Source organism: Amphibalanus amphitrite, unplaced genomic scaffold, assembly GCF_019059575.1.
Source record: "Amphibalanus amphitrite isolate SeventyFive unplaced genomic scaffold, NRLGWU_Aamphi_draft 001705F_arrow, whole genome shotgun sequence".
NCBI lineage: Eukaryota > Metazoa > Arthropoda > Thecostraca > Balanomorpha > Balanidae > Amphibalanus > Amphibalanus amphitrite.
The window spans coordinates 8,731-19,025 of record NW_024883198.1 but is presented as its reverse complement, the minus strand read 5'-3'; positions in this window follow the sequence as shown (position 1 = coordinate 19,025).

Below are 10,295 nucleotides of genomic sequence, written 5' to 3'. Positions count from 1 at the left end.
AGGCGTCATGACGAGCGCACTCGCTACGCGACTAAGCGTAAATGGACGGCACGGGAAAAGGGCTTTCGGCGGTACCCGGCTTTTTGATGTCGTGTTCAGTAAGTAATGGTTTTATCTCTTTATTTAATTGCCCAACTCACTTGGACACCTGATAGCGGATGTCAGAATAACAGCAGCACTCCCATTCATATGTTATTTCAGGTGTCGTCAATTACTGTCCGATTAGCGAATTCCAAGCAGCCGACTTATAAAGCACTAATGTCCTTTGTGTCCATCAAAATCGGACCTTGTATGTTTATTCTGCATCAGATTATTTCCTGCAAAAAAAAAAATAATATCTAAAGTTCATTTCTCAATTATTCAAGTCAAATCAGATGTTACTTTTAATGCAGGTAATACAGAATCATGGTAGAACACAGCACGGGCAATACACAATTCGCTTATGTGACTGCACCTTTTACATTGCTGGTGCCTATTTTACAGGAGCCGTGCGGCGGAACGGGCTTACCCAGGACACCAACAACGGCCAGCTGGAGGTGGCGCCACGAAAGTGGTTTACGGGTGCCAGGAACCGCGACGGAGGCCGCCAGGAGAGGAGACCAGCTGGAGTTTAAGCGGAAGAGCAGATGAGAGAAGTCTAGAGATGAACAGAAGACAGGAGAGAGTTTAAACAGCATTTTTGTGTTTATCGATAATATAAATATTGATCACTGACAGTTTGTTTTGTTGCGATGGCGAACGTTCAGCAATGATCAGGGGGGAGTGATTGAAATAGCAGACATCGATTATATTATAATCATATTGAAATTAATTGTAGGTTCTGGTGGGAACTAAGATGGGCTTTGGTGAATATTTATTGATTAATACAAACGATGCTAGGGAGGTGTGAGCCAGCATGGGGCCCACCTAGGGCCCACATCTGCTGGCCCACGTGGACCCCATATGGTACCCACCTTGAGCCCATGTGGGCCAGCCCAGGTGGGCCACATATGGTACCCATCTTGAGCCCATGTGGGCCAGCCCAGGTGGGCCCCATATGGTACCCACCTTGAGCCCACGTGGGCCAGCCCAGGTGGGCCCCACCATTTACCCAGGGACAAATTTATGTGGGCCCCACATGGGCTGCCCACATGGGTCCCACCAAGTGGCCCACCTGGGCCCCATGTGGGGCCACGGTAATAATGTTGGCTGGGTATGGGTCCCAGCTGGGTCCCATTTCGAACCCACATGGGCTCCAGGTGGGATTTTTCGCTTATACCCATTTGGGTCCCGGCTGGGAAAGCCCATATGGGACCCGGCTGGGCCCCATATGGGTCCCATGTCGAACCCACATGGGCCCCATGTGGGATTTTTCGCTTATACCCATGTGGGTCCCGGCTGGGAAAGCCCATGTGGGACCCATATGTGCCCCGGCTGGGCCCCATTTGGGTCCCATTTCGAACCCACATGGGCCCCATGTGGGATTTTTCGCTTATATCCATGTGGGTCCCGGCTGGGAAAGCCCATGTAGGACCCATATGTGCCCCGGCTGGGCCCCATATGGGTCCCATGTGGGATTTTTCGCTTATACCCATGTGGGTCCCGGCTGGGAAAGCCCATGTGGGACCCATATGTGCCCCGGCTGGGCCCCATATGGGTCCCATTTCGAACCCATATGGGCCCCATGTGGGATTTTTTCAATTATACCCATGTGGGTCCCGGCTGGGAAAGCCCATGTGGGACCCATATGTGCCCCGGCTGGGCCCCATATGGGTCCCATTTCGAACCCACATGGGCCCCATGTGGGATTCTTCAATTATACCCATGTGGGTCCCGGCTGGGAAAGCCCATGTGGGACCCATATGTGCACCGGCTGGGCCCCATATGGGGCCATCTGGGCTGCCCATATGGGACCCAGTTGGACGCCCATGACAAACACATCTGGGCCCCAAGTGGGCAGCCCAGATGGGCCCCAGTTTGCTGCCCACTTGGGGCCCATATGGGCCCCATTTGGGAAGGCTGGCTGGGACATACGCCGAATTGCGATTCCGACCAAACATGGTCTCGAAAAGTAGGTCATAGGTCAAAGGTCATTTGGGTCAGGGTCATGGAATTTGCAGGGTAGGTGTACGAGTATAATTGATTAACGCGAGGGTACTGAAACTTTCGTCGTGATCGGCCGCTTTTTACGCGAGTTATTCGCGAGCCGACATGGGGGGGGGGGGTGCGCTCGACCCCCCCCCCCCCTATACGGGCGAGGGTTAAGATTATGTTCTGGTGAAGGTCAGGTCAAGGTCAGGTCAAGGTCAGGTCAAATTGGATCAAATTTCAAAGTTGATATTTTTGCATGAAATGAGTACTGATTCGATGCAGCTTGTCACGGGGAGTTCAATGGTGGTCTTCGTTTTGCGCTACGTGGTCTAGAATTGCAAAAAAAAATGAGTTCAAAAATTTAAAGTCATCAATTTAGAACAGGGTTTTCGCTATAACTTGGCCAGAAAAGGGGGTGTCGGTCTAAAATTGGGTAATTATATAGAAGAGCGCAGGGTACTGAAAGTTTCGTCTTGAATGGCCGCTTTTTACGCGAGTTATTCACGAAAAACCTTAGGGGGGATTGCATCAACCCCCCTGTGCCGGCGAGGGTTAACCCAGCACCGCCTGGGCTATTTCCGTGCCCACGATAGCCTGGGGGGGGGGGGTCGGATCTGACCCTCCTTTTATCTCAAGAACCAATGGTCGTATCGAGCCACACGAGGCGGCGTTCGAAAGGTCTTTACGAGACCTTCCCAAAGCACACTTAGGATTTTAAGATTGAGTTCAACTTTCGGGTCAAGATCAGGTCAAAGATCAAATTCTGGGGTTTTGCATGATTAGGCTTACGGACAGCGGAATCGATAGCTGCTGCTCGAAACTCACCAAAAATGACCTCAAAAACCTAGTGAAGGTACCATGTGCGTATAGGGGTCATACCAAGTACGGGTCAAGGTCAGGTCAGGTCACGAAAGGTCACGGTTTTCACTTTCTGCTACATGGGCGTGCGACACATGTTTTATGGCTTATTTTTCACGCCGAATCCGATGGTAATGGTTATATGTGACCCCAAGTCACTGTGCTGGTGATTACTGTGCATTGAAAGCATAAAAAATCGTTTATACCATACAAAACTCAACGAGGGCTAAGAAAAAAGTCAATTTTCAACTTTTTATTTTTGACATAAAAATGCACTTTTCTAGACAAGCTTTGTCCCAGGAGTCTAGTTGTGCCATTTGTTTTCACATGCAATGTTCAGAAGTGGATTTAATTCATGAAAATGCTTATGACGTCACCATGCCCTATGCATGTTGGAGCCATTTTTGCAATTTGGGGGTCAAAAATTAAGATAGATAGTTGAAATTAGGGACATCTAATGTTCTGATAGAGCTCTATAACACATATTCCGTTTTTTGGAAATTCTCAAAATTTTGGATTATATTATTAGCTGTTGTCCAAAAATATAGTTTTTTTGAATTTTTAGGGGTGAAAAACGCATTTTATGGAAAAACCGAGGTGGCCATTTTAAATAACTCGTTGAGCTACATCTATTCATGTCCCTAATTTGCAATTTGCTTTAAACCTTGATTTTTGACGATTTTTTAAACATTTACCACTTTTTGACTGAAAACGCCATGTAGTTACATCACTAAAATCGATATATTCAAAAAAGTTTTTGAAAGAAAAAATTCTTAAAAATTACACAGGAGACGCCAAATTGATGGGGGGGGGGAGAAGGTATCCCAAGCTTCAAGTTGATAGCGTAAGCGGTTCATGAGTTATTCAAGAAAAACGGAGGGGGGGGGGGACGGATCCGACCCCCCAGGCGGTCGCGGGTTAATACCTAGTAGTTAATACCATAATAATGTATGTCACAGTTAGGTTCTTCTTAGCAGAACGTTGAGAGCCAGTTAATTGAGTCACGCTTTTATTTTTTTCAGATTAGCCTCACTAGAATTAGATGATGCTCTTTTGCAAACAATGAAAGGTTTAGCTGAAGTGTCTGGTTGCTAAAATCACCTAACAACGTTTACCTTAGTGAAAAGTTACAGCGGGCTCATCGAGTGAGTGCTGAAGATCTATCTCTATTTTCTAGACAGTAGGTAGTAGTGTCACGGTGGTAACTGGTATCATTTATTGCACTGATCTGGTTTTGCCTGCTTGTATGTATTCCTTCTCGCACTGTCCTTTATCTATGTTCGCGCTAACATGTCCGCTGCACAACCGCATGTCATGCCTGCTGTCTTACCCCCTTGTGCATACATGCTTCCCCAACGCTCACATGTGCTCGTCCGCATGACCGCATGCGCACTGCCCCTCGCTGGGAGCTGCATGTACATATTTCCGTCCTGACTGTCATTGGCTGTTTGTCTGTTTGCAGGTGCATGTTGCTTAGTTCTTGTTTCTCGACAATATACTCAGTCTGAGCACTCGGGACTGTTGGTGCCTCTAGAAGTGCGATCAGCTGAAGGCTGATGGAACGTCACATAAACAAGAACTAAGCAACATGCACCTGCAAACAGACAAACAGCCAATGACAGTCAGGACGGAAATACATGCAGCTCCCAGCGAGGGGCAGTGCGCATGCGGTCATGCGGACGAGCACATGTGAGCGTTGGGGAAGCATGTATGCACAAGGGGGTAAGACAGCAGGCATGACATGCGGTTGTGCAGCGGACATGTTAGCGCGAACATAGATAAAGGACAGTGCGAGAAGGAATACATACAAGCAGGCAAAACCAGATCAGTGCAATAAATGATACCACCGTGACAGTAGGACACAACGAACCAAATACGGTTAAAAGCAAGCCAAAAAGCAAACTTTATAAGCATATGAATCATCAAGGCTGAACTAAGGGACGGGGAACTTTTTTGGATTTATAACATAGATATACCAATAAATTTTATCAATCATTCAATCAAATTGTGTGAGCTGTGTCAATAAATTGCTTTAAGCAACTAAGAAAAACATCGCTTCTGGAGTTCATCAAAAATTGAACTTTATTTAATATCATCATCAAATTTAATATCAAATCTAATCTACTTATATCACACCTGCAAGCACTGAGCTATATGTTTTTAGGCATTTAACAAATATAAGATATTAAATTAGAATAGTATTTCGTTACATAATTGGGACAATATGTTCTCGCTAAGAGTGGGTTGGCAGATAATTCTCTTTGAGCTTTTATGTAGGTCATCATAATTTTAATAACAGCGCTTAACGGCACATGGATTAAATAGATCAAGGCAGGTAAATAGCTGGCTTAATTAGCGCTGAAGGCAGTGCTGACCGGGATATTGCATCTTGACGCGGTAACGAGGCACTCGGGTGCGCGGTGAACAATGTGCTCGTGACGCGCTGTGGAGAGGGGCGCTCAAACGGGTGAGGGCTTTATCGGGCGGTGTTCGGACCAGCGCCGGCGGCTATTACACGGCGCTCCAGACAGGAGGGTGCTGCAGGTGACCTCAGTAACAGATCAGAGCGAGATGCCAATAGGACAGACAGAATGAGCCTTCGCAGTTGGGCTGAGTGGACGGTTGGGTCAAAGTCACATTGCTGCGAATATAACCAGCTTTGAGTGAACTTTGAGTGAGGCGCTGTTTCACATATCTGCTTATAACGTCTACAATGTGCCTGACATACCACAAACAGTTTCCCGAAGAGTTGCGTTGTCTATCAAGGCGCCTACACATATGCAAAAAAGAAGATAATTAGTGCCGGGGACTGGGAAGGAGGATATTTTTTAAAGAGCACTAATTCAACCTTACCAAACGCCATGAGCACCTCCTGACTCTTGAAGCTCCTCTCTGAAGCCTGACTTCTCTTATCTGGATGACGGCTGCACACCAAGATGAATACCTCGCACCTGACGTGAGGTATTCACGTGAGCTTACCGCTGCCCCGGTCGGCTGACACGGGAGATATCTCGGCGGACGGGCGGTAGTGATGGTGGATCACGGCAGCGCGATGGACGCCCAGCCGCTCCTACCGCGGCCAACAGTCTCTCAGCGGATGGATCATGGTCTGACGCGCAGTGAGGCGCAGCCGTCCCGGCCCATACTTTCACGGCCCATTGCACGGGCCGCGCAGCACTCGTGGGCAGAACAGGTGTCAGTGCTGGGGGCGAAGAACGGTTGGATATGGGATAAGATACATTGGCATTGTTAACCCGCGCATGACGGGGGGGGGGGGGCTCTACAGAGCCCCCCTCCCGTTTTTCAGCAATATCTTCTAAACCGTTTGACGGATCAACACGAAACTTGCGGTACCTTCAAAGGCATCAATTTGACACCTTGTGTTAAAATTTGAACTTTCTAGTTACTATAGTTTGACCGGAAATGACGTCAGAGTGACGTCATGTCGGTCGATTTTCATGCAAAATACTGAATTACGGCAAACGCTCTCAAGAGCTCAGTTTTAAAGCTATATCCATTTTCTTTGCATGAGTGGACTACAAATACATGTAGATATCAAACTGCTATCTCGAATTTTCAATATTTTGAAAATTTTGAAAAACATGTATTTACAATTACAAAAAATATATATTTTTTTTTAGTTTTTGACTTTTCGCAAAAACCGGAATATATGTGATACAACACACACTGATGAACTACATTTGCAAGTTTTAGCCGAATATCTTCAAAAATAGCCAAGTTATTCGCATTATCCCTCGCCGGCCGAGGGGGGGGGGGGGGCCGGGTGCCGCCCCCCATAGGGTTTTTTCACGATAGCTCCGAACACGCTGGCGATAGAGAGCTGAAACTTGGCATACCTGACCTTTGATCCAAGCCGGATCTTTTGACACCAACTGCATTTTTGGGTCAGGTCAGGTCACTGACCTATGACGTCATAAGTGAACCTCTGCACGGTCTTCAGATGTCGCAACTTCGCAACGCCCTCACTGCCAGAGGAGATGTCACAGGGAAATGAAACTTGCAGGATCTAGTATCCATTATGAGTCCCACAACTTGTATATCTCGGATTTTTCCTAAAGGTCATATGAGGTCAGGTCATTTTCGTGACCTCACCATTATAAGTCAATGGGGAAAAATGAAAACTGCTATTCTGGCGCCGGGAACGATCTCCAACTATCTCAAGCGCACAGAATCGTGATTTGATCCACTCCTTGCAAGGTTAGATGCGTCACTTTTGCAATGTTCATCAAGGTCATATTAGTTTTTCGTCAATAACTCTTGATCAAATAGAGCTAGCGAGTCGCGGAAGCCACCAATGGACTCAGGAAGGCCTGCCGAATCGAATGATATGCGACATGACCTCTTTCGACCAACTTCGTGACCTTGGGGTGCTGACCTAACCTTGACCTGAGGTCAACACCCCAAGTTGACCTGACCCGGACAAAAAGTATATCATTCGACGCGCCTGGGCGAGACGAACACGATGCTGCCAAAATCGGCGCTCTGCGGCCGTCTTTTTTGCGAAGTTATTCACCAAAAACTGAACCGTACCTTGGGGCACTTGACCTGACCTCAGAGGTCACCGGTTGACCTAGGACCTTAAAATCGGGTACCAATCTCTGCGTCTCGTAACGGCGCGCGCACACGCTCGTTTTTTCCGCGACGCGCTAGCTCCACCAGGGGCGAAACGGCGAGGGGGGGGGGGGGGTCGTACCCGCCCCCCCTCGGCCGGCGCGTATGTAGAAAACCAATAGGTCCGGCGAGGGTTATTGTCAAAATTTTACAATTTTATGTTTTTTTTTTCAAATCCATTTTTTTCAGTACGTTTTTGACGTCATACAGCAATATAAATTACACCATCGTGTTCCTGAGCTCAAACTACATCTGATAGGCACCTTTTTTGTTGAAAAATCTCATTTTCAAAATTTGAACTTTTCTGACCTGAAAGTGACCTGACATCCGGTAAATTTAGCTGACAATGACCTCACATGACACAGACGACACTATTTTCGAAATCTACGAGTAAAATGGACCATAAAACATGCGTCACGTGACCGATACATGATATACAATGTTCATGACCTAGGATGACCTGGCATTGACCTTAAAAATTCGAAATAAAAGTTCGGTACCCTCAGGGTATCTAAGGCATCCGTCAAGGAGTGCGTAAACCAAAAATGAGCCTGATCGGACCGGCCGTTCGGTGGTCAGAGCCTAAATTGTGAACTAGCAAAAATGTCGATAATTTTTACTTTGACCTGACCTGTGACGTCATCGGTGACCTTGAGGTCAATGAAAATAGGTTTCGCTCGACAGTTTTTCCAGGGCTATCAGACACCGTTTGAATTTTGACGATCGGCCCAGTAGTTTCGGAGATAGGAGGGGGCTCTGGAGAGCCCCCCCCCCAGTCACTCGCGTTATGGAAAATACCCCAGTCATGCGCGGGTTAATGTCTTCTGAATCGATTTTTATGTTGAAGTTTTGTGGAGATGAGCATTGCAGCTCTTCATAGAATGCTTTTGAAAACGATTTCAACGTTCCAATGAAGTGGGTTCATTAAGGAATCCCGTGGATGGTGTGAAGGCACGAGCATTCAATTGGCATTCTTCAATTGGCTTTCTTCGCACATAAATGTCAATAGAATGATGTTACGTCTCTCTGGTGTGTGGCGGAACAGCCAGCCGGAGAGTTCTCGGGAATCCAGCCGGCAGGCCATCTGATCAGCATAATTTTGATGACGTGTTTTTTTCGATGTGGACAATTGTCATTCCGAGCAGCCGGAACGCCTGTTGGCGCCGCTGTAAACACGTCCAACGTGTCGCCGCGCCTGTCACCGAAATAAATGCAAATGCCCGTAGAGCCGACCCGTCACCGACTGTGAATCTGTCGCGCCTCTCTGACAGCCTCGCGGTGCTGGTAGTGTGTGCGGAGCGCGGTCCAGAGAGCTTTACGGACGGCTCAAACCGCCTCCATGTTCATATTGATTTGAACTGTGATCATATTAACCCTAGAACGCCTGGGGGGGGGGGGTTGTATCAACCCCCCCCCCTGAGGTTTTTTTCGAAGTGCACGCTAAACGGCTTGTTGTAGCGGGCTGAAATTTTCAATACCCTCTGGGGCAACCTTTGCGCATCTTTTGCCGAAAAAAATTGATCGGGTCATGTCAGGTCACGGAGTTATGACGTCATAAGAGGTACAGCCTCCGGCCGACAGTTACCAAACGTGTGCGCCGAATCCCTAGGTTTTCTGCCGGTGATACCCACATTGTTTAATGGATCATGATGAAACTTCCCATGCATGTTGGGGCAAGCATTGGCTATCGTGTGGTGCAAGAAAATTGACCGGGTCAGGTCAGGTCACGGAGTTATAACGTCATAAGAGGAACAGCGTCCGGTACTATTTTTGAAAAGCGCCCGAACCACTATTTTGCTAATTCTCGTCACCTCAGTGGGAATATGCAGCAATATTAGCTTCTATAAGGAGCAAATGGACCTTCCAAATCCAAAAATACAATCAGATTTCAAAAATTTAAATTTTGATTTTTCGAATTTCTGCCGCCGACTGTGACCTTGCCGACTTCCGGCGCTCCCAACGCACCATTTTTAGAGCTAGGGAAACGAAATACATACCAAACGATAGAGAATTGATCAAGGAACACGATAGTGAAGGTTTCAAGTCGATATCTCCCACCGTTTTGCCGCAATCGCCGCGGAAAGTTGAAAAAAGTCTAATTTTCCGAAAATTTGACCTTTGACCGGTCAAAAGTAGGTCAAATTTTGACCTAGGACCAAAAAATATACCACCAATCGCGAGATCTCGTTGAGAGCAATCCGTTGTTTTTTTCCGCTAAGCTCTACGACCTTCCGTTTCGAAACGCCAGGGGGGGGTCGTAACGACCCCCCCCCCCCTGGTCGTTCGTGTTATGAGAAATGGCCTGGTCGTGCGAGGGTTAATGTATAAACGTGAGATTCAGGTGATGTGCTTGCTCAGGTGATGCTAGAGGTCAGTCATGGCCAAGTCATGGCACCAATCCGTGTTTCTGAATGTGATTTATTCTCTTCATTTTTATAACACTGCTGTGCTGCTGAGTTACAATGCGTTGTATATAGGACAAACGAGGCACCCCACAAGCTTCACGTCGATAAAAGAGTTGGCGGAGGGCTAATGCCATGCAGTTTGTAACTGGTTGTTCAATGTTCATTGATAAGATAATGTCTTCATTAACTGCTTACTCTTAACCCGCGCCTCGTAGGGCTACCGGCGGACCCTACCACCCGTGGGGGGGGGGGGGGCGTTTCGGCCCCCCCTAAGATCTCGGAAAGTTACCGGCCGATTTTCAAAATTCAAACGACGTTCGATAGCTCCAC